This window comes from Staurois parvus, unplaced genomic scaffold, assembly GCF_062004578.1.
Source record: "Staurois parvus isolate SC_StPar_1 unplaced genomic scaffold, SC_StPar_1.0 ptg000216l, whole genome shotgun sequence".
NCBI classification, from domain to species: Eukaryota; Metazoa; Chordata; class Amphibia; order Anura; family Ranidae; genus Staurois; species Staurois parvus.
Window position 1 is genome coordinate 632,876 of NW_028318012.1, and position 24,891 is coordinate 657,766.

The 24,891-nt window shown below is 43.1% G+C and overlaps 1 protein-coding gene across 1 annotated transcript in view; it reads left to right on the forward strand.

Annotated features, from left to right (window-relative positions):
* The window catches only part of ARHGAP15 (Rho GTPase activating protein 15), a 778,695-nt gene that overhangs the window by 432,183 nt on the left and 321,621 nt on the right, over positions 1-24,891 (forward strand). The gene's annotated exons all lie outside the window — the stretch shown is intronic.

Genomic DNA, 24,891 nt, shown 5'->3' on the forward strand with positions numbered 1-24,891 from the left:
TGGGCAGGAATAGAGGGCCATGATAAAATTCAGCATGTGTTCTCAAAGGCCAATGGTCCTCAGGACCGCTGCCATATAATCCCAAGCCACCTTGTCAAAAGCCTACTCGATGTCTAGAGAGTGGAAAAATCATCTGATTCTTTTAGAGGTGTGTAGCCAATGATGAAGGTTAAGGGCCTTGATGGTATTGTCCCTGGCTTCCCTCCCAGGGACAAAGCCCACCTGATCTAGGTTGATGAGGGAAGGTAGGACGGGGAGGAAGCAGTTAGCTAAGATCTTGGCATATATTTTGATGTCGACGTTCAGTAGAGATATGGGCCTGTAGTTGACCACAGATGTTGCATCCCTTTTTCTTTTGGGGATGACTGTAATGTGCGCCACTAGAAGATGAGGGAGCGTGGAAAAGGTGTTAAAAGCTGACTGGAACGGAGTGTGTAGGATATTTGGAAACGTTTTGTAGTAGGCTCCAGAGAGACCGTCAGGGCCAGGGCTTTTTCCAGGCTTCAGTTGTTTGATTGCCTGTTCTAACTCATGTTGGATATAGGCCTTTCCAAGTCTTGGGCTGTATCTTCTGAAACAGATGTCAGACTGCAAGTCAGAGATCATGCAGGATCTGGACTCGTTGTCAGCAGTGGGCGGGGACTCCGAGGGGAGATTATATAGATTGTTGTAATAACGCTTGAAATGAGAAGTGATATCCGCTTTCAAAGTAGCTATGGAACCGTCATTACCCCATATGCGATGAACCGTTAAACTAGCTTTCTTCGCGCAAAGAGCTCTGGCAAGAAATTTGGCACTTCAGGCAGGTCAGTTTGAGTGAGAAAGAGGTAGTCAATTCTGGAATATCTGCTATGTGGCAGGGAGAAAAAAGTGAAATCCTTAACATTAGGGTAAAGTGTGTGCCAGGTATCGTGGAGAAGAAGATCTTGGAGTTGTATGTGGATCTGACATAGCGCTCTATAGGGCAATGATGAGGTGCCTGAGGAAGAGTCCACTAAAGGGTATAAGGGAATACTGAAATCGCCACCCATGATTAATAGTCCTGTATGGAAAGAGGTAAGTAAGTTAACCACTGATCGGAAAAAGGAGACTTGCTTGACATTGGGGGAGTAGATACTAGCTGATGTGATGGGTCTGTCGGCTAGTTTTCCCTTTAGAAACAGGCTAATGACCTTCAAGGTCAATTAAGGAGTCTGTTACAACCAGGGGGAGATGTTTGGCAATTAGAATTGAGACTCCTTTAGATTTGGATAGTGCATTGGAAGCATGGTACACCGTTGGAAAGCGTGTATTAGAGAGTTTAGGGATAGAATCCGCACTAAAATGTGTCTCTTGTAAGAAGACAATGTCGGCTTTATGTTTGTGCAAGGATGAGAGCAGTAGGGAGTGTTTTTCTGGTGTGTTAAGACCTTTAGCGTTTAGGGAACGCACTTTCAAGGAGGAGTGGCCTGAAGAGGTCCTGGGGGTTTCCATGAATGAAGGGGCAAGATCCGGGGCAGATGGACAAAGGTCAGATAAGGGTGGGGGAAGAGTGATTGGCACAGACCTATGGAAGGGAGGATGTAAGGTGTAAGGGGAGGGGGACAGGAGGGATTGGAAGGGGAGGAGAAGGAAGACATAACAAAAAAATAATTTAAAGAATTGGGGGGGGATGGAGAGGGGTGGTCAGTAGAAAAGGGGAAATAGTAAGAGAAAAATCCGGAAGTGAGAATAGACCAACTATGTCAAAAATGAGAAAAGAAAAAAAATGGGGGAGGGGATTTACCAGAAAGACAGAGCCTACTGTGTGGGAAACGAGAGTGGCATAGATCCAGATGGGGAGTCACTGCCTCTAGGGGGACCTCTAGGACTTTGAGAGGGGAAGGTGAGAGTATGCACTTATTTATGTGGGTTAGAGCAGTCGCAGGACAGAAGGTATAGGATAGAGTCACCCAGGAGTAGTGTATGCAGGGGGGTAGGGACAGCTGAGTAATCACAACAGTAAACCTGGTATCAATCTACTAAATGTGGGCCATTGATTGTGCGAGTAAGTGCATAGGACACAAAATTATGCATAATGTCCCTTGGTTGAAAAATTAGTGAAGTGTTGGTGGTTTGTAGGCTGCCAGGCTAGTTTCACCAGGGAAAATCAGGGCAGAGGCCTAACAGAACAGGAGAAAAGCACACTGAAAAGAAAAAGGCAAAATACTAGAACCCTGCATGACCACTATGCAAAAATTGAGGAGAGAACATCAGAAATGCAAACAAATAACAGAACAATCGTATGACAACATGCAAAGGAACCATATCAATGAGGCCTAGATATCAGCATAAACCAGAGCATAACCTTACCTGGGGTATAAATGATTAGTGGGTGGACCAGGAAGAAGGCAGAAGCCCAAAAGTAATATGGGTAAGGACAGAATGGAAACTGGTGACTAAGTTGGTTGCGGTGGGGGAACAATGTTACATTAGGGCCTCGTATCACTTAGTCTGCTCGAGTTCTAGGGGTGTCACTCACTTCCATAGTCCAGGCTCTGATAAGGGCCAGAAAGAATCATCATGTTCTTGGTGATTGGTGAAAAGTATGGTTATAGTTTTTGTGGTCATAGCCGTAATATCCAACAGTGTGACCTCATGTCGAAGTAGCAGGTAGAGAATGTTCAGTTAATATGACAGGAGTAGATGCAAGGGCCCGACATCTTGCGACCATTCAAGTGAAATCCAAATCCAAAAGGCTTTCATATTGTGGAAGGGAACCCACGAATTCCCAACCTCAAGGCCTTGATATGTCAGTAAAGACCTTTGTCTATGTATATGCATGAGTTTGTACATCTCCAATGCAAGAGGGAGGGAGTTGGCCTGCCAGGTGAGCAGGAGATGAGGAGGAGAAGAGTGAGTGAGAAATTGGACTTCTCTACTCACCAGAGGTTGTGTAGACTGAGTACTTCCGAAGTAGATGTCTCCCGTGCGGATGTAGGCCAAGGAATCAGTAGGGCCTCGGATGATCCCCCAGTCCCGGAGTGCACTTTTCACTGTATGGAACCAGTATGGGGCAGCTTGAGGCAGCAAGCAGGAATTAAGGAGTATGAAAAATGGATAGATCAAAATAGGCAATCAGCTCTGTGAGGGGTTAGACCTTAAACAAAGAAAAAGTGATATGGAGAGTAATTCATCAAGATATGCGTTGTTAGGCAGTCTATTCTTTGTCAGTCAGACTTCGTGGCGAGGTCTCCGATGCACTGGAGAGGCCGTCGGGCTGTTTTCCACTTGGAATCCTCAGATCGCTGGTCTCGGGGAAGTTGAAGGGATTGATCTGCTACGGAAAAGTTGTTGACTTTGCCAGTCCATGTGGCATGTTCCTGTGTTTGAGTTCCAAGAATCAGGAAAACGCATTAAGCGGTACAAATCTGGTATGTCGATCAGAGGAATATCGAGAGCAGCACAAAAATTAGGCAAGTCCTCCGGGACCCTCAGATATGCCGTGTGACCATGAGCATTCGCCAGAGGCAAAAAAGGAAATTTCCATCTGTAAGGGATTCCCCTGGAGCGGAGGGGACAGAGTTCTTTTCTTTGTTGCAGAGTTAGGTTGGAGAGGTCCTGGAAGAGCTGAATTTCTGTACCACAATGTAGAAGGCGACGTCTCTCTCTAGTGCGTCATAGAATAGTTTCCTTAATCGGGTAACTGACAAGACAGCATACAATGTCGCGTGGGGGGTCAGTATTTCTGCCCCTAGGGCGAATGGATCTATGTACAGTATATGTTCCAGTTCAATGGGAGCTGCGGATATCGGCCTAGCAGGTCATTGAAAATTTCCACCATTGCTTTAGGGACATGCCCGGTTCCACTGGTTCTGGTAGACCGCGTATTCTGATGTTATGTTTGCGCCCGTGGTTATCAAGATTTTCTAGGTGCCTATAGAAATCACGGATGTGATGCAAATGATTTTCAGTCAGTTGTTGCACCTGCTGTATGGCCTCCGCATATGATCTGGTAGTAAGTTCAACCCCTTCTAGTCTTGTGCCCTGGGTTTGGAGGTTGCTGCGTAGATCAACTAGGGCTGTAGTTAGGGTGGCCTTAATGTCAGCTGCCACTGCATGGAGATCTCCCAGAGAAAGAGTGTGAGCCGCCGAGGAGAGAGCATGCTGAGGCAGGCTGTCTCACACAGTGCTCTTTGGGCAGGCTGCTGCTGATAGAGGAGGAGGGGAAGAAGATGGTGGCATTGTGTCCCTCTGTTGGGAGCAGAAGAGCTCTGGAATATTTCTGTTGTGCTGAGAGCCAGAAGCTCTGGGAGAGAGGGAGAGGGAAGTGGAGGTGTTCCGGTCCGCTTTCCCCATTGTGTAGTGGGTTATTTCTCACCGGTGCCACTGTAAGTATAGGGTGCAGATCCTCAGCAGGCGGGAGCTCCTGTATCAGGTGGCCATTTTGGATCATGGCCAGACCATGCCCCCGCCTTAATATCCAGTTATATTCTGCACATTTAGGAATGCATCTAATTCTTTTTAAAAACAATCTACTTAGCTACTAGTTGTTGAGGAATACTATTTAACATTTTTACAGCTCTTAGTGTGAAGAAGCCTTCCGTATTTGTAGGCTGAATCTCTTTTAAATGTCCTTATTTTGAATTGCGAACAATAACAGAATGACAAGTGGTTTTAAGACAGGACAGAGTGTAAAAAGACAGCACTAATTTGCATTCCCAGTCCATACAGAACTAGGTCAACAGGAAATGTGACTAGGAGCTTGTGATTTAACGTAATTGCAAACTCTCACCTTGTAAAACAACCCATTCCATTTTAAATAGAAATGAAAGGAAAAACATTTGTGTATAGATATAAAGAAAACATTATAAATATCTTTTTTTCCCTTTCTTTATAAGAGATCACATTCCTTTTGTTCTCAGCTGGGGGAGGAAAAACTGCATACACTGAACTTCCCAGTGATAGGCTGTGCAGGGGGATGTATCAGGTAAGTCTGGTCATTGGAAGAGAGCAGGCTGAGTTCCCAATACAGCTAAAGAACTGACCATGCTGTGCTCTTATGCCTAGTATAATCAGTTTTTAATAAGAAAGTAGAGGTATTGGCAGGAACACCAGGGATTTTACACAAAGGTAGCAATACAAAGAGATACTTTTTCATACAAGTATATAGTACAGCATACACAAATCAGAAATATGAAATGTTGGGATTACATATTCTTTAAATCCTAACTCCAGGGACTAAAAAAACTTGCAGGGGGGCTGTGCCTGCACTTAAAATGGTTAATTGCTCATTTTGGTCTATCTAGGGCAGGGGTAGGCAACCTGCGGCTCTCCAGCTGTTCCAGGACTACAAGTTGCATCATGCCTCTAAAAGTCATAGCTGTAACTGTCAGTTTTGTAATGTTGCAATGCTTCATGGGAAATGTAGTTCCACAACAGCTAGAGAGCCGCAGGTTGCCTACCCCGATCTAGGGGAACAAAAACAGAAGATTTACTTACCTGATCTTCTGCTTTTCCTCACAGCTGGACCAGTCACCATAGCTTCTTTTCTCACACACTCCAGTGTTCTAGGGTCCCAATGACATCAAGACCAAAGCATGATCCATAGACTTACATTGGACATGTTGATATCAATGGACAGTGCACCGCCGGAGATTAGGGGAGCACCATCTGTCGGGGGAGCAGAGGATCATCAAGGTAAAACTGTTTCTCCTCTCCCATTGAAAAAATAGCTATTACCCTTGCAATGCAGGTGCAGATCCATTGCTAGGGATAATTTTAAATTTTACAGGACTTTTTCCTTGCTGTCCACTACATGCAATACTTCCATTCCCCATCTCCTTTTATTTAAAGCCCAACTCTGGGAAATCTGGCTATGGGCCCTGTATTGGTCTTGATGACATCAGGATCTTAGGACGCTTGGGTGTAGGGGAGAAGATGCTGTGGGGACCAGTCTAGCAGCATGGAGAAGTGGAGGATCAGGTAAGTAAATCAATTTAAGAAATCCCCCAGACCTAAACATGCAATTCACCTTGGCAGGGCGTGTGCAGCCATACAGCAAGGGAAAATCTTCAGGTTTACCGAAGTTGCACTTTAACTCTCATAGGCAAAAACATTAGTGGGCAGAGGAGGTTCTTCCATTGGTCAACTGAATGATAAGAGGTGGGGCTTAGTATAAGCAGGGGGCAGGTCTAATCCTGACCTGGTGGAAACACAAATGTCCCATGTACAGCCTGGTCCTAGGGTCCAAGGGTCCTCCAGGGATCAATTTTTAGGCCAGGTTAAGCTCTCATTAATTGTGTGTATTCAACATTAAAACACACAATGATTTACTTAAATCAAAGTGAAAAAATGATAGCATCCTTGTTCTGGAAAATAAACATTTGTGTATCAGTGACAGTTATTTCCTAGTGCTGAAGGTATGCAATAGAATTTGTTAATATACCTGAATTAGCAGAAAGGGTCCTGCATCTTTCAGCTCTGCATTAGTTGTTCCTTGGAAGTGTCATATTTTGCCTGCCACATTGTCTCTATTTCACATCTCATATTTTCTTTCAAAGCCTGGAGTTTTAGCGCAGGTTATAGTTTTCAGTCAAGCAATCAGCTCCCATAAATCAAGTTACAAGGAAGAAATCATTTGCACATCATTTAAGGACTGTTTGCTTTGAAACACTCACCTCAGGTCCTTTAGCATAGCCTTTCCCTCCAAAGAATTCTATTATTTGTTTTGTTCTCTGTGATTTAAAAGTCCTGGGTAAAATTCATTGCAGTTGTTTGAAGATTAATAAAATAAAATGCATATTTATTCAGCCGAGACTGAAAAAGCCCTTGTTAAAATGATCGTATAGTTCTCCCCTGGGCATGGTATAATACAAAAATGTCTATCTGAAACTCTCCGTAGAATTGTTCAAAACAGCTCAGAAAGCTGAAGTTCAAGGGACTGATCTCGTACATGGCTTCTATAAACATTAATCCTTTCTTTCCAAGACAGGGCCCTTCCATTGGATAAACAAATATTGTTGGTTGGTAGTCCTTTTCTTAGGATGTTGTATCAATGATCAAAAGGTATCTAGGTAGGGCAGCCTCAGGCAATAAGCAAAATCAATTGGTGAACCACTAATGTGGGAAAAACTGCACCTGTTCCTAATTTAGAAAGTCACCCCTAGAGTACATTTCATTTGAAATTCCTGTCCATTGCAACCAAATCCAGCAAGCGTTTCTCGAGTCTTGTGGGCAGGACTTACACCTTTTGGTTCCATGATTCTCTGCTCTCCAACATTCCTTTCTAAGGACAAGGGAACACCCTGGTTTGTATTTTTGTAGGATCATTTGGTTCATTCATATATAAGGTTGCAGCAACCGTATGGCCTTCTAAATTTGAATTACATTTTTATAAGGACACCCATTTTATTACTGACTTCTTAGCACAGAAGGTGTTACATGTAGGCAGGTTTCTGACATGGCTGCCCTAGTTGGGGGGGGCACTGTTCCCACCGCCGTTCCCTTTTTTTTGGGAGTTGACCTACTGGACCTGTGCAGTTAAAAAAGGGACAGAGGTCCAGATCCCGGGGCCCTGCTAGCTTTAGTCTAAGCCTAGCTTGCCACGCCTTGCTGAGAGTTCCATCTGCACGCCATACAGGTGGAATACTGGGACTTGCAGTCTACTCTGAAGACACCAGCATCATGGATACCACCACTATGGACTTCACCAACAATGGACTCTACCTGTACTGGTATGCGGAAGCAGCCACATTCAGAGTAGGATTAGTTAGGGATAGGACTTTTGCTCTGTTGTAACTGTTTTGCCAAGTTTACAGTAAAGCCTTGAAACTTTGTTCTGCCTAGTCTGAAGTTATACAAAGGGGTGTATGAAAGTAACCAGTGCTCTACACGTCACAACTTGGGTTGTTTAAAGCACATTGGGGTATAAAGACAGCTTTGCAGGAGTCAACATGGTACAGAACAAAAGCAAGTAGTTTTCAAGGGTAACAGAAATCTAATAACCAGTTCGGGCAGCCTGTCATAAAGAGTGGTAGTTGCGCAAGGCAAGATATCCTCCAGTAGTGAGGGAGATGCTTCTGAGGCTCCTTCCCCTTGTGGTCCATCTTCCATAGAAATTGGATCAGATTAGCATCATGGAGGCCCTTAGCCGAGCCACCAGGTATTGGAAAGGATAGAAGACAAAGTGCACATATGAGGTCCCTGCTAGGTGCAAGAAGGGACCCCATTCTGTTACTAGCAGTGAGGTAACAGAGGTACACTGTCCTCCTAAATGCATAAAGTTACATTCAATGTGTGCATTACCATGGGACCAGAGGGAGTCCAGTTTGTTCACTCAGTGTTCACTCAGTGTACACAGTGTATGGCCATCTAAAAGTTGGAGGACCACCTTAAGGTTGAATCTCCCTGAAAGCGGTCCCCATTTTGGGGCATTGATGAGCACAACACAGCAAAGGTATCCCATGTGATAGACCTCTCTGCCTCAACCCACATCTTGATGCTCAACTATAGCGGCAAAGCAGCTGGGGGAGGAACCTGTGAGAAATTGGGGTTCTCTATAGTTTCCTCTGTTCCTTGGAACAGTGATCCAGTTGGATGCACTGAATTCAGGTGACACTGGCATCCATCTTGGGTCATTCAGAGTCTTTTTAAGTCTCTGCCCCTGTGTTTTGACATGCTTTATGTGAGTGGCTAGTGTAGGAACAGGATACCTATCTATCAGGGACAACACTAGCACTAGTGGGGGGTTCCTAAGTGATTCCTAATGCTGGGAGGCTGAGGCAGCATCCCAATGACGTGGTTGCTGTGATTGGCTCTCATAGTTGTCATTTTATTGGGAGCCCATCCTGTTGGCTCCCAATCACAAACAGAGACCGAGAGCTGTAAGTCTGTAGGCAGGTGCAGTCTACATTCTTCACTGCAGGTGGCGATCGACCCTAGTTGCAATGCAGCTAAGGGAGGAAGTCGGGAGAAACTGGATTTCTTTATGGTTTCATCAGTGCCCTGGAGCAGTGATCCGGTTTGATGCACTGAATTCATGTGACTATGATGGCCATCTTGGATCATGCAGAGGCTTTTTAAGTTTAACCTGTCCCCAGGTTTTGGCACACTTTATATGGGTGGCTAGTGTGGGGAAAGGATACCCATCTATCAGGGACAGCATTAGCAGTAGGGGGAGGCTCCAGTGGAGTAGGGAGAGAGTAGGAACTACGTCTACCTCTTCAGAAAGCTCCTCTTTGGGTTGGACCAGCCATGCCGTACTCCGCTCCCTGTGGCAGATACTGTCTGCAGCTCAGATCCACAAACTGCTGACTCTGCTCTGAACTGCTGTAAGTGTCCCGGTCGGATGAGCTCCCCTGCTGGACCTGTTTGTACGGTTTGAAAAGTTCCACAATATATCGCTGTAGGCAAACCAGGACTCTATGTGCTTTCATTTGCAGCACCACTGTGCAGCTACTCAACAAGTCAGTGTACTGGGAGCGCACACTCAACCTAGGACCCCATATGCGGAATGGCCTTGTACGTTACAGGAGTGAGATGAGTTAATAAATACAGAACTGCATTAATCTGTGTCTGTTATACCTGCCTGGAATTAAGCTTTCACCCCACAGTATCATTTTACCCCTTAGCTCAATATTAGCAACCTTTCCTTTTGTAAGTATAAACTCTTTCAAAGATTATACAAAGATTTAAAAAAAAAAAAAAAATCTGAAGACTGTATCTTCTCCTCAGATCAAAACAAAATACGAGCCGTTTCAGCAAAAAGTTCTCTCCGGATTTCAATGGATGATTGCTACCTATTCACAGGGTTCCATAATGTAGCACAATTTCAGCACAATGAATACAGCTTTTCAATAGCAGGATGTGAGATAACAACATGAGTAAAGTAATAGCACGAAAAACAAATTTAAATTTCTTTAGACATTATCTATGGCAGACAATGCCTGGCTGCAAAGGCTCATTTATGTTGGTAAGAATAAGCAATGGGCCTTTATTGATATTTTAAGCGCATTATACGACAGGTGATGGTAAAGTTAGTTGGGTAATGACAACACCTGCGGCGTTTGTAGATGAGATGATTTGAGTCTGTCTGACGAGACCGTGAAGAGAGGAAAAAAAAAAAAAAAGATCCGCTTTTGTGTATGCAGTGCACATTGCATCTTCCAGAATTGCCTCGCTACGAGATTTTTATTTTGTGTGTTTGGAAAGAGTTCATTTTTGGTGCGTCCTACTGCATGTTTATATTTCTGCGATTTGAATTTAATTAATGAGGATGGGAAGCAGCTGTGAGGAAGAGGCTGTGGGCACTGGGTAGCTCGGATGATTTGGGGAATTAGAACAGGAACCTGTTAACTTTTCAAGGCCAAGCACATCAATAGCGGTGATGTTTGGCTAATGATTCGCAACACCTGTACCTTGATGTAAAGTTCGAGTGACTGTCTTGTTTCCCATCTCCCTAAATGAATATATTTTTTTCCCCCCTCCTGCGATAGATCGTTGCATGTTCAAATGCGGGCTACCAGCCAAGCGCCAGCTTTTTATCTTCTATTACGGTGACACTTTACTGCAGTTGAGTGTCTTTTTCACAGCTAATGACTAAATATATCTAATCATAGATTATTCAGCGTTTATCCAGCGCTTCAGTGCCAGGTAGCCTATGCATAAGGAGGTTTCACCTACATTAATACGCCAAGCACACATAATGCCACCAAATTATCCAAATGTCAACAGCCTGTGCAGTTTTTTTGTTTTTCTTTTACAGTTCAGAAACTACTGCGATAATTTAATTTGAGTTTATGTGACATGTTGCTTTTTGTCATTATGCTAGATTGTTGCTGAAAGAATATAAAAAAGATACTGGCCACTGGAGTTCAAATGTTTTTGAATTTTAAAGTGGTTGTAAACCTCAGACATGAAATAGGAACAAAGCAGATCCTTCTATAGAGTGTACTTGTCTCAAGAGCACTAGGTGTCATTTCTGTCTGCTACTTTATTCCTCTGCTATAAGTATGAAGCACTGCTGACAAGTTTTCCTGACACCAAGAGAAAAATGGTGACAGGGGAGGGACCTTCAGCAGATTGACAGCCTCAGCTCTGTTCCTGTGTGCTGTGTGAAGGAGGGTTTGTCTCTTTCCTCCAATCAGCTCTCAGAGCTCTCCTCGCTGAGCTCTGCAGAGTGTAATTTTAGTTCTCTGCCCCCTTTTTTCTTAACTTTCAGACACACCTTATAGATTCTGCATTTTAAATGCCTGTAGAGAAGAGAAGACTGCAGATAGGCAGGTATAACTTATGTAGGATGATTTGTTTCATCTCTGTGTATCACATGAGGCCAGTCACTTCACTGGGTATATGTAAGGGTTTAGAACCACTTTAAGCTAAACCCCAACCTGTTTTGTACTGTTCATCTATACACTTCATATGGGGTGCCTTTATTTTGAAGTCCTAGTGCAGAGTTAGTGTCCTCATTTTTCAAGTTTACAATTACTGGAGTATCCTTAGGCTCACCCTGTCCAAGTTCTACAAATCCCCCCCCCCCCCCCCCACTGACTCACATATACACAGGCATACCTCGGTTTACAAACGCCTCGGTTAACGTAATTTTCGGTTTACGAATGAAAATCCATTGAAAATAATGGCTCGGTTTATGATTTTTTTTTGCAATATGAACAGATTAATTGGTTTTCAATGCATTTACAAATTTTTTTGAATCATGTCCCTGTACAGTACTATGCCTTCAAAGTGCACTTTATAAAGAGTTTTAAACAGATAAGACTTTTTTTTACTTTTTTCTGACCTCTGATATGGATTAATAGGTTTTCAATGCATTTACAAATTTTTTTTAATCATGTCCCTTTATGCCTTTAAAGTGCACTTTATAAAGAGTTTTGAAATGCATTTATGAATTAATTATTAATCATGTCCCTGTACAGTATTTATGCCTTTAAAGTGTACTTTATAAAGAGTTTTGAACAGATAAATTACTTTTTTTTTACTTTTTTCTGACCTCCGAAACGGATTAATTGGTTTTCAATGCATTCCTATTGGAAACCGCATTTTGGTTTACAAATTTTTTGCAATATGAAAAGTCCCGTAGAACGAATTAAATTTGTAAACCGAGGTCAGCTCATGGGACCTCTTGGCAATAGGGGATCATGGGGCCCCTGTGTCCTTGTACCAGGGGCATCTCAGTGCCTGAGTTTCCAAATGGTCAGTCCGTCCCTGACCAAGGTACGCCTGTATATATATTTCACATAAATTGGTTGAAAGGCTCACGGTTTTTTACCTGTGTGCAGCAGCCCCCCCATCCCCCCTTAATACTTACCTGAGCCCCCTCTCGATCCAGCAATGTATACAAGAGCAGCTGCTCTCCTGGGTCTCTCCATTCTCATTGACTGAGACAGTGAGCCAATAAGGAGAGAGAGGGGAGGGTCAAGTCGCAGCTCTGCGTGTAAATGGACATGCAGAGCAGTAACTTGGGAGCAAGCATGCCTGGGTGCTCTCCCAAAGCAAGCTGCTTGATCTGGGGGCAGGAGGGAAGGACCAGGAGCACTGTCAGGGGACCCAGAAGAGGAGGATAGGGGCTGCTCTGTGCAAAATCACTGCACAGAGCAGGCAAGTAAAACATGTTTGTTATTTTTTTTTTTAATTGCCTATAATATCAATTTAAAACAAAAATTAAACCATGTTCCCAGGTCTTCTAGAGTGACATTGAAGCCTCAATTCACATGGCCTGCAGATGTCAAAGGCTCAGGACAATGGAATGTTTTAAGGGGTACTGTAAACACTAAGTGGGAGAATTGACATAGACTACATAGTCCTGATGGTCCTTTTGGTGTACTCCAGATTCTACATTGCTTGTTACAAAGTAGAAGTATAGGCCTCTGTGCTATTCCAAATTACTCTTTCTTGCAAAACATAAAAGAATGTAAAGAAATACATGTACAACTGATTAAAAGAAAGAGTAATTTGCAAATGAATGGATTAACATGTTTCTTGGACTTTCATATATATATATATATATATATATATATATATATATATATATGTATATATATATATATAATTTATTTTTTTTTTTTTTAATGGAATGTAGTTGAGGTTCAGGTCAGGTTGTCCTGTATTATATAAACCAGTGCAATTGGGAGTTATGACCCCTATACCGTTAATAATCTTATTTATTTCAGAAGCAAGAACATCCTCAGTTGTTTCTCCCTTCATGTGTTTTTTCAATTACAAGATTCTATTAATCATGTTTTTTAAAAAACGTACTGCACTTGAAGAAAAAGGGCCCATGTAAACAGTGGAAACTATAAAGGAATGGCTTTTAGTTGCATTCCCGAGGAAGGTTCCTGAATTGATTTCATGAGTTCATCAGGTTAATATTGATAAGGTTGCAGGTGTCCAATTCTTCACAGCCATAATGACAATACCGAGCACTTAAACCATTAGATTGTCGCATTACAGTAAAATTATTAGCTCTTGGTCTAAATTAATGCTTCTTTTTCAGTGTTTAGTCTTCACTGTACCTCATTTGTCTTTTTCTCCATGAACCTGCAGTTTACAGGATAGTAAAAAGATCTATCTTTCGCCTTAAGTGAGAGAGGAACGCTTGCTCAAAAATTCTATCCCATGACATTAGGTGACCCGATTCATCTGTGCCTCTTATGACACCATGAGAAATGTTTTTCCATCATAAATTATGCAATATTTCTGCAACACGATTAGTGCTCATATGGTTTTTATTTAAAGGCAAAACCCTAAAAACAGGGATATCTCAGTGTTGCATGTTTGCGGGTAAATGGAAATATTTATTGACCTCTATAGCTAAAGAACCCACATGATAAGATATTCCCACCAGAATTCCAAATTACACCAGAATCCCATCACCATTAGGGATCGTTCACATCACACAACCTGCATTAATATATTATGCATGTGCACTGTAATTGTGTTCTACCATGTGCGGTGTTGTTAAAATGCACCGTAGCGCTTTTTTTTCTTCTTTTTGCTTAAAGCGGAGTTCCACCCAAAAGGGGAAGTTCCGCTTTAAAGATTGGTCCCACACTCCCCATTAAGGATTGGCACCTTTGGGGAGTGGGTACCCAAATTTCACAGGTATCCACTCCCACTTCCGCTGCGATCGCCTAGGCGATCGAAAGCAGAAGTTGTCCTCTTACCCTCCATCCCCGAAGTCTTGTGGGACACGTGACAGGTCCCAGAAGACAACAGGGCCATTCCGGAAGTGCAGCGCTACTCGCACATGCACAGTGGGCACCCAGCTGTGAAGCCGCAAGCTGTCACAGGTGCCCACACTGAAGATGCCGGCGCCTGGAATACAGGACGGCCGGTGAAACGGGCTGCGGCGTGGGCAATGTGGGATCATGGGACAGGTAAGTGGCTGTTTTTTAAAAGTCAGCAGCTACAGTTTGCTCTGCATAGAAACCACTCAGCTTCCAGGTTTTATTTCCAATTGAACAAGCAGGGGCGGACTGACAACTCATGGGGCCCCTGGGCAATAGGGGATAATGGGGCCCCTGTGTCCTTGCCCACACTCAAAAAAGCTTATAAAAAAAGGTACCAGGGGCATTTTATGGGGCCCCCTACTGACCCTGGGCCCTCGGGCAGTGCTCGAGTGCTCGAATGGTCAGTCTGCCCCTGCTTGTGACCTCCATCAGTGTCCAGCAGAGTACTGGTTAAAGCTTGTAGGAAGAGTTTTCTTTTCTGCTCTAGGAGGATGCAGAACCCATGACCTCTATCTGGACAGTGCTGATTGGCCCTGTGCTGATCACATGCACTCTCCCAAAAAAAAAAAAAAACCTCTCTGGCAATACACACCAAACTGAGCATGTGCAGAGTGACTCCACAAAATTTGTCTTATCAGCAGACTTATCTCTTACCTCTTAAGGGAGGCACTAGAAGAAGGGGAGGATCAGAGACGACAGGATCAAACAGCATTTTTACACAAGGCAGAGTATTTACTGCACATACAGATTTTACTGTTGTGGGTTTAGTAACACATTGATACGCAGATCCATTTATAATGGATTTATAATTTTATTTTAAATAATTAGCACTTCTGCCTGGCAGTACTAGGGTCGTTGGTTTGAATCCCAGTCACGGCACCACCTGCCTGGAGTTTGCATGTTCTCCCTGTGTCTGCGTGGGTTTCCTCCGGGTACTCCGGTTTCCTCCCACCTCCAAAGACATGCTGGTATGTTAATTGGATCCTGTCTAAATTGTCCCTAGTATGTGTATGTATGAATGTAAGTTAGGGACCTTAGATTGTACGCCACTTGAGGGTTAGGGACTGATGTGAATGTACAATATATATGTAAAGCACTGTGTAAATTGACAGCGCTATATAAGTATCTGAAATAAATAATTTTAGAGGTAATATTTTAAAAAATGATATACTGTACATGTAAGCATACGTCAACATGAGCCATTTATTTGTCCAAAAGCAAAATAAAATAAGCAACCGTCTAAACATTTTGGCAAAGAATGCTTTTTAAATTATATTTATTTTGTGGAAAAATGAGATACTCTATACCGCCAAGAAAAGGATGCCAAATGTCCCATTCACACAGGTAAATGGGTTAAACAAATCAGCTACAGATTCTGAAAATGAACTTAATATAGTTCAGAAATGTTATGAATTAAAAATAAGTATACGATAATACCATAATAAGATGCACTTGGGACACTGCACTGTAATTCTTCCTTCTAGCAGGATTTCAGGATTAAATGCATTATAATCAAAATATACATTTTCCAATATAACTGTTTTATTTGTCTACTTTTACTGTAGTGTTAAAAGGGTTTCCTACCCTGTCCCCTTCTGCTTGTAAAAAATACTTACTGTCAAGTGAAATGATGTCTGCACATGTTCATTTAACTCTGATCTCCAGGCAGGTATAAAAGACATAAACTATAGCAGCTTTATATTCATAAATACATTATTAAATGTAGTATTTTTATTGCAAGCAGTGAAAGTACCTGAATTCGACTTGTTAAAAATGTCTTGAAATCCCAGCAGAGCTTAGCTCATATTGAAAGTGGGAGGGGCAGCACAAGAAGCCAATCAGTCGCACTGCAGTGCTTATGTACCTACATGGGAAATACTGATAGGAGGAGACAGCGCCTCGTTGGGCACCAAGTGTGGGTCATATAGGAGGATGACCCCGGGGTAGGTTCTTCTGGGCTACCCTAGGCACCTTGAACAGGGCCTCTGTCTTTACAAACGGAGTATCTTTACTTCGTGTTGCACACTGTGTACAAATGAACCAATAAACCAAACTCCAGTTAACTCTTTTGGACCCCATGTCTATGTATACCTTCACTAAATCATAGTTGGATTTAGGAGGGACACACTGAGCCTATGCCCACTCCACCTGTCCTGTCCTATCTCCACTACCTCACTCCCAGTAATGGAATGGGGCCCCGCTGTGTGCGTAGCGTGGGCTCTATGTGTGCACTCTATTAACGCTTGCTCTTCTGTATCTGTAGAAACAGATACAACACCTCCTGCACTCGGAGATCAGCAGAGGACCGATGGACCAATGTAAAGTATGATATGTAGACGTTCCTCCAGGACCGATCAAAGGTTGTGCAGCTCTAATACAAAGGTGGGAAAGCTTGATATAAACTGTAGTTAGGAACAAAAAACAGAGTGCACCAACCTTGCGCATTACCTCAGTAAGCAATTAGTAAATTTTTTGATATAGGAAATATAATCACAAGAGTTGCATCTTTCATCCTGAGAATCTCCCCTCCTGATGGGATTTGCACGTGTTTCCTAACCCAGGGACTCCGTTTTAGGATTTGATATGCCTGTTTTATTGCTACTCTTGTGAGTATATTTCCTATATCAATAAATCTACTAAATGCTTATTGAGGTAATGCACAAGGTTGGTGCGCTCTGTTTTTTGTTTTTCTGTATCTGTGCTCAGGCTAAGGACCTCTGCGATAGAAGGGGATGAAAGAAAGAGCACATAAACCTTGCACATTACCTCAATAATTAGTGACTAATTTTATTTTATTTAGGAAATATACTCACAAAAGTGATGGTAAAACAGGCATAAGTTAACCATAATCCACACAGGGTTACAGGTAAATCCAAAGGGGGGGATAAAAGCTAACACGTTTCGAAGGGTGCTCACTTGTTCATCAGAGCTGGGTTTGGCAGATAGAAACTTCAGTATAGCAGAGTTTCCATGGCAAGGAGACATTCAGCCACCGAGTGTCAGTATTACAGCATTTCAGCCTGTTTAGTTTAGGGACTAAACAGTCTGAAATGCTGTAATACTGGCACTCAGTGGCTGAATGTCTCCTTGCCATGGAAACTCTGCTATACTGAAGTTTCTATCTGCCAAACCCAGCTCTGATGAACAAGTGAGCACCCTTCGAAACGCGTTAGCTTTTATCCCCCCTTTGTATTTACCTGTAACCCTGTGTGGATTATGGTTAACTTATGCCTGTTTTACCATCACTTTTGTGAGTATATTTCCTAAATAAAATAAAATTAGTCACTATTTATTGAGGTAATGCGCAAGGTTTGTGCGCTCTTCCTTTCATCCCCTTCTACAGTTTCATCAAGCTTCCCCAGCTTCATGATAGAGCTGCACAACCTCTGATCACCAGCGGATGAACACGCTGTTTGTTACTAACGCCCGTTTGATCTGAGTCTTTGAGCGCAGGAGATAATGGATCTTTAAGGACCTCTGTGGTGCTGATCTGCTCTCACTGCTATGGGAGACAGATCTGCTCACGGAGAGAGTGACAACAATTCCACTTGCAAGAAGCTATCCCACCCATCGCTTGTACACCCTTCAGGACAGGCTGCTTACTAAACTTTCGCTACTCTTGGTAACCACTTGCTTTACTCTATACCATGATACTCCTGTAGTGCTGTCTTCATACCCTAATGTGTTTTAATTGACCCACACTGTAGACTAAATGTAGAATGTGCAGTTACTTGCATTACCCCCGTTTAGTATCTCCTTTAGTATCTTCAGACCAGGCAAAGGACAAAGTTACAAAACTTTACTGAAATAATTTAGACATTACAAATAATAGAGGTAACGGTCTTTCCTTAACATCCCTAATCCCTGTCTATGGCTTGTGGCTGCCCCATCATACCTGCACAAGATAAAGTTCTTTATGGCAGACTTCCAGATCTGGTGTACTCAAGCATTCTGTAGCTCTCAGTGGTTATGTGCTCTGTAGAGATTCTTTCATACAAGTGTGCTCAGGCAACAGCAGAAGGTGGTGTAAATGGACCCCAGAGACTGCAACAACTTAGGTGAGGTGCATGAGTATGTTGGCTCTGAATCAGAACCCTGTCCCATTTTAATATCATACAGGACCAGTGGGCAGGAACCCAAGAAAATCTGCTAAGAAAAAAAATGGAAAATATGTTAATACTAACCCTCCCAGCTGGGGCAGCATAAAGCTCAACTTGCCTACATAGCAGGTGCAGAACTTAGAAATATAGTTATACGAGCCAAAGTCAGCAACAACTGAGCAGAGAAGGGACAGGTTCAAAAGACAGAGGCTGGATCAGTAGCCATGCTGAGGTTGGCATCTGACTGGCAGAAGCAGTACAAATCAGCAGACAGAGGACAAAGTTGGATCACAAGCCAAGGTCTATGAATGGAGATAGTGTAGGTGGGACCAAGAGCTCAATCACTGGAGATGAGAGAACACACATGGAGGCCAAATAGTGCAGAAAAGTATATTAACGTGAGAGTTCAGAGAAGGTAGTACAAAGTCTGTATACACAGCCGCAGCAGCCCAGCAGCACTTACAGAGAGCTGTACAGAGGATACCTGTATACACTGTTAATACCCAACAGCATCTGACAAAGGAAGTGGCTGGAAGGCTGATTGGCAATGAGGCATCTTAAGGAGGGAGGGCTCCTGACCGAGACAAAAGATAACAGTCCTTAGTCTGTCCCTCCTCCACTGGAACCTCTCCCTACATTAGACACTCAGTCCATGACCATCGGGGTTCCTGTCCCTGACCTAGCTACTTTGCAAATTCAAATCAACGAAAGAGGGACAGTGCTATTTATTACCACTGCCCACACCAAAGATGGCCGCTGAGGCCATCCAGCGTAGCAGCCTGCAATCGGACAGCTGCTCTCCTGATGATAGCTATGGAGGACTCAGAGGAACATGGGTTCCCCTCGCTCTCTGATCTCTCTACATGGCGGCTGCCTAACAGCACCATCTATGAGGGAGGCCAAACTACACCTCCCTACAATCCTGATCAGATGGAGTCAGAAGGCAAGCAGGGTCAACGCACAGAAGAAGCAGGAAGTGGGTCTAGTCAAGGATCACAGAAGCTGACAACCACTTAAGAACTCTCCTAAATTCTGTTATGCCTTAAAAAGGTAAATAGGCATCAAGACACCATTGACAAATGTGTATGTTTATTCACACTAATGTGCATGCACATTAGCAACAAGCTGTACTAAGCACAGAAGCATATCATCGGGCATGGCCACATACACGCTCTTCCTGACATACACTGTGCTTTCTGCATATCTTCAAGCATGGCCATGTACACAATCTTCCTGACATTCTCCTTTCACTCATTGCTCATCAGGTTGGGGGTGGAGAGGAGTCACTGAACTGCAGAAGAGAAACGTCAGGTCTTCTGCCCTGCCAAGCAGGACTGTGATGTGTGGCAGAGCTGTATACATCTTAGGACTGGATGGACACAAATACAACTCTCCATATAAGGGACAAATACACTGCTCAAAAAAAATTTAATTAGAGTATAGCATTAAGTCAATTAAGTAGCAGAGGGGGTTGTTAATCAGTTTCAGCTGCTTTGGTGTTAATGAAATTAACAACAGGTACACTAGATGGGCAACAATGAGACGAACCCCAAAACAGGAATGGTTTTACAGGTGGGGGCCACTGACGTTGTTTTCTCTACTTATCTTTTCTGACTGTTTTTCACTAATTTTGCATTTGGCTAGGGTCAGTGTCACTACTGGTAGCATAAGGTGATACCTGGACCCTACAGAGGTTGCAGAGGCAGTCCTACTCCTCCAGGATGTCAATACATGCCATTGCCAGAAGGTTTGTTATATCTTACAGTACATTCTCAAAAGCATGGAGGAGATTCCAGGAGACAGGCAGTTACTCTAGGAGAGCTGGACAGGGCCGTAGAAGGTCCTTAACCCATCAGCAGGACTGGTATCTGCTCCTTTGTGCAAGGAGGAACAGGATGAGCACTGCCAGAGCCCTACAAAATGACCTACAGCAGGCCACTGGTGTGAATGTCTCTGACCAAACAATCAGAGACAGACTTCATGAGGGTGACCTCAGGGCCCGGTGTCCTCTAGTGGACCCTGTGCTCACTGCCTGGCACCATAGAGCTCAATTGGCATTTGTCATTGAACACCAGAATTGGCAGGTCTGCCACTGGTGCCCTGTGCTTTTCACAGATGAGAGCAAGTTCACCCTGAGCACATGTGACAGACATGAAAGGGTCTGGAGAAGCCGTGCAGAACGTTATGCTGCCGGTAACATCATTCAGCATGACCGTTTTGGTGGTGTGTCATTGAAGGTCTGGGGAGGCATATCCATGGAGGGACGCACAGATCTCTACAGGCTAGACAATGGCCCCCTGACTGCCATTAGGTATCAGGATGAAATCCTTGGACCCATTGTCAGATCCTACGCTGGTGCAGTGGGTCCTGGTTTCCTCCTGGTGCATGACAATGCCTGGCCTCATGTGGTGAGAGTATGCAGGCAGTTCCTGGAGGATGAAGGGATTGATACCATTGAATGGCCCCCCACGCTCGCCTGACCTACATTCAATAGAACACCTCTGAGATATCATGTTTCAATCCATCCGACGAAGCCAGTTTGCACCTTAGACTGTCCAGAAGCTCAGTGATGCCCTGGTCCAGATGTGGGAGGAAATACCCCAGGACACCATCCGTCATATCATTAAGAGCATGCCCCAAACGCATGCATACAAGCACGTGGGGGCCATACAAACTACTGAGTACCATTTTGGTTGCTGCAATGAAATTTCAGCAAAATGGACTAGCTTGCTGCATCATTTTTTCTTTTTGATTTTCAGGGTGTCTTTGAATTCAGTCCTCTGTAGGTTCATAATTTTAATTTCCACTGAACGATGGGGCATCCTTACTTTCCCAACACATTACCCAGTCCATATCAGTATAGACATCCAGCAGATTTTTCCCCATTGAGATCTGATGTGTTTTCAAAGTGTTCCTTTCATTTATTTTGAGCAGTGTACATGTAAAGGCTTACCAATGTACACAGCAGTATACAATAAAAAAAAAATCAAAATCAAAAAGTAACCAAATAATCAAAAGATTATTTAAAAAATACTAAATGAATTGCATTATTTGATATACCCTGCTAATAGGTTAAGAAGGCTAAGATTATTAGCATATCCTAGCTGTGTGTGGCAAAAAAATCTTTAGCATCTGCTAAACAGTCAATATTGTAGAAAAATCTTGCATCTCTTGAACATTTCTGTGCTTCTTTCAATGATGTACATCTGAGTAGAGAGGATATTGCCTGCCTGCTAGAGCTCAGAAATGCTGTGAAAATTATTGACTTTGAGAAGAGAGGGCTACAGATAAATAGGTACAACTTGTGTACAGGATTGGCTTCATTGTTTTACCAGAGACTAGTCGCTTCAGTGGGTACATATAAGGGTTTACAAACACTTTAAGACGGAGTGTTCTTTTAAGGCTTTATCCCTTTTTTTTTACACATTTGTCACAATCTTTTTTTTTTTTTTTACTTAATGCTTTCTATTCCATAATTTCGGCAGTTATGATAAGCTGATAGGAAGCCTGTTCTAATGTATTTCAGTTAGGAAGATTCACTAGGAAGAAATTGGTTTTGCTATACACATGATGTGAAACAATCAATAGTACTTTAGTCTGACAGGCTCTGTCAATAACCATTGTTACAGTTCACAAAGTCGTTAATGGATAGTTCGTCCAAAAACCAATGCTTTCAACACATGTTAAAAGTGCTCAAATGTACCCTGGCAGGAATTAATTATAGGTAAACCCATGGGATAATATACAAATGTATTTTATATAAATTGAGAGTGAAATAAGTCAGGAGAAGGCCTGAATTCTCCCATGAGTAATTGAATAAGAGCAGTTGATAAGAACACCTCACGTTCATTTTGATTCTGAATAATATGGTTTACTAATGGGAAAGTTGCTCACGCATTTGGATTTAATGTTGAGAAGAGATGCACAGACTCTCAAGTAGATTTCATCTACTGCCCTAAAGAAGGTTGATGTAACACTTCACTGGATGATATTTACTTTGCTAAAGCACTGTGTATCAATTGGTTTTATTTAACTAATGAAATACTGCATTAGTCACCGATCACACCGTTGCAATTTAAAATTGCGCACTTTGTGTGCAATTTCAGTGCGATTTCTGAAGACTTTATTGCTACTTGTGAAGATTTTTAATGATTTCTTGCAATTTGCAGTGCGATTTCCATTATATTCTCTGTATGGGAAATAGCAACAAAACCGCAGAAAAAGTAACGCACAAACTACTTTAGAAATCGCGCTGCAGCAAATCGCACATGTTAAGGCACTGACTTTCATATTCATTGAACGCGATTTCAGGTGCGATTTGATTTTGCAAATCACACCTGAAATGTGACCGGGCACTTAGGTGTCCGTTTATGAACCAGCGGTAATAGATCGCTGCTCAGTTCTCCGGCATTCTCGAAGAACACAGTTCTCCTGTGAATGCAGTTTATGAAGCAGTTCTCCAAACGAAGGGAGAACGGTCTCCAAACGCTGGAGAACGGTCTACAAACTCTGGAAAACGGCTGATTTTACTATAATCTCGCGAGATTACAGTAAACGATCAGTTTACTAAGCAGAGGTAAGTTATCTCTGCTTAGTTTGTGGTCCCTCTGATTCTCCAGCTCTGGACTGGAGAATCTTGAGGGAGAACACAGATCTCCAGAGAAGGGCTGACATGATCTCCTGAGTGTTATAAACTGTGAATGACCAGAGAATAGCTGAGATCTGTTGAATCGCAGCTATTCTCTGTGTCATAAACGGACACCTTAGTACGTTACTACTTTATGCCTTGATCGCCGCAGCTAAATGCATTGCATGCAGTTTCGGGGCCCTTGCAGAGTGGTCTTATTTGCTTTAATGGGTCACAGAGGTATAATTCTAGCCACAGCACTTCTTCACCCCCAGCGCCTCCTTCTGTGACCAAAGGGGGAGCGGTTGGGGAGGGGGGGTAAAAACTCAGCTCAAGCAGTGGAGTTTATTGTCCTTAACTGCTAGTGCTAGAGCCCTTAGTTTACTGATAGTGACAGCGCAGTGGACCATGCCTCAGTAATATCTGCTGAAATGGCCACTTGGAAGCCTGTGTGACAGGGTGGCAACACATGAACAATGAGGACACCAAGACAGTTCGTTGTCACCCTATAAAAGTAATTACATGGACAAAGGACTTTAATGGCAGGAATATTATTTTAATGAAAGATGTAAACTTACAAATATTAAACTTTATATAATATGAGTCCTCTACGTAAAGTGAGGCTCTGGTCTTTCGCACCTTTGGTGCCTACTTATAAGGTTCCATGCTGTGCCTTTCAATTTAAAGTGATTCTAAAGGCAATATTTTTTAAATCAACAAACATGTCATACTTACCTGTTCTGTGCACTAGTTTTGCACAGAGCAGCCCTGATCCTTCTCTACTAGGGTCCTTCGCTGGCACTCCTGGATCCTCCCCCTGCCAAGTGCCCCCAGTTACTATGGGGGCACTCTTGCATTCTCACTCCTGAGCCTGCTCTGTATGTCCATTGACACACACAGAGCGCAGCGTGGCCCTGTTTCCTGCCCCCTCCTCATATGCTGTGAATGACAGCAGCAGGAGTCAATGGCTCCTGCCTCTCTGTCCAGTGAGGAGAGGGAGAGCCAAGAGAGCTGCTGCTCTTGTGCACTTTACTAGATTGAGACATGGCTCAAGTAAGTAAAGAAGGGGGCTGGGAGCTTCAGGCAGAAGGTTTTTTACCATAATGCAAAGAAAGCATTAAAGTGTTACTAAACCCAGGATCCTGCATTCACTATATCTGGTCTCCCACAGTACACAGAACACGAAAATGCAATTATTGTAGTAAATATAAACTGCTAAATACCTTTTCTCATCAGCAGTTAGAGCAGTCTTGTGACTTCTATCAGTGTCCAGCAGAGCACTGGTTAAAGCTTGTAGGAGGAGTTTTCTTTTCTGCTTCAGGAGGATGCAGACCCCCTGACCTCTGCCTGGACAGTGCTGATTGGCCCTGTGCTGATCACATGCACTCTCCCAAGAAAGAAAAAAAACCTCTCTAGCAATACACACCAAACTGAGCATGTGCAGAGTGTCTCCACACAGTATGTCTTATCAGGAAATAGGAGGGGGACATTGGAAGAAGGGGAGGATCAGAGAAGTCAGGATCAAACAGCATTTTTATACAATGCAGAGGATTAACCCCTTAGGTTCCACAGTGAGTATAACAAGCATGCTTTACTGGATATACAGACTGATTTTACTGTTGTGGGTTTAGTAACACTTTAACCTAAAAAAACTCTTACCTTTAGAACCACTTTAATAAACATCCACCAATGTTTGAGATATCACCAAGGACTTGTATTTTGTAAACTTTCTTTAACAGGATCAGGAACGGTCCAAGGATTGGTGCAGTGCAGGATCATTTTATGTGTTACAAATATTGAACATGACTTTAATTGGTAAAGCTTATATGGGGGCCTAAAACAACATAATTTAAAGTAACACTAGGGTCTTTGTTTAAATCCCAACCACGGCACTACTTGCCTGGAGTTTGCATGTTCTCCTCGTGCCTGTGTGAGTTTCCTCCGGGTACTCCGGTTTCCT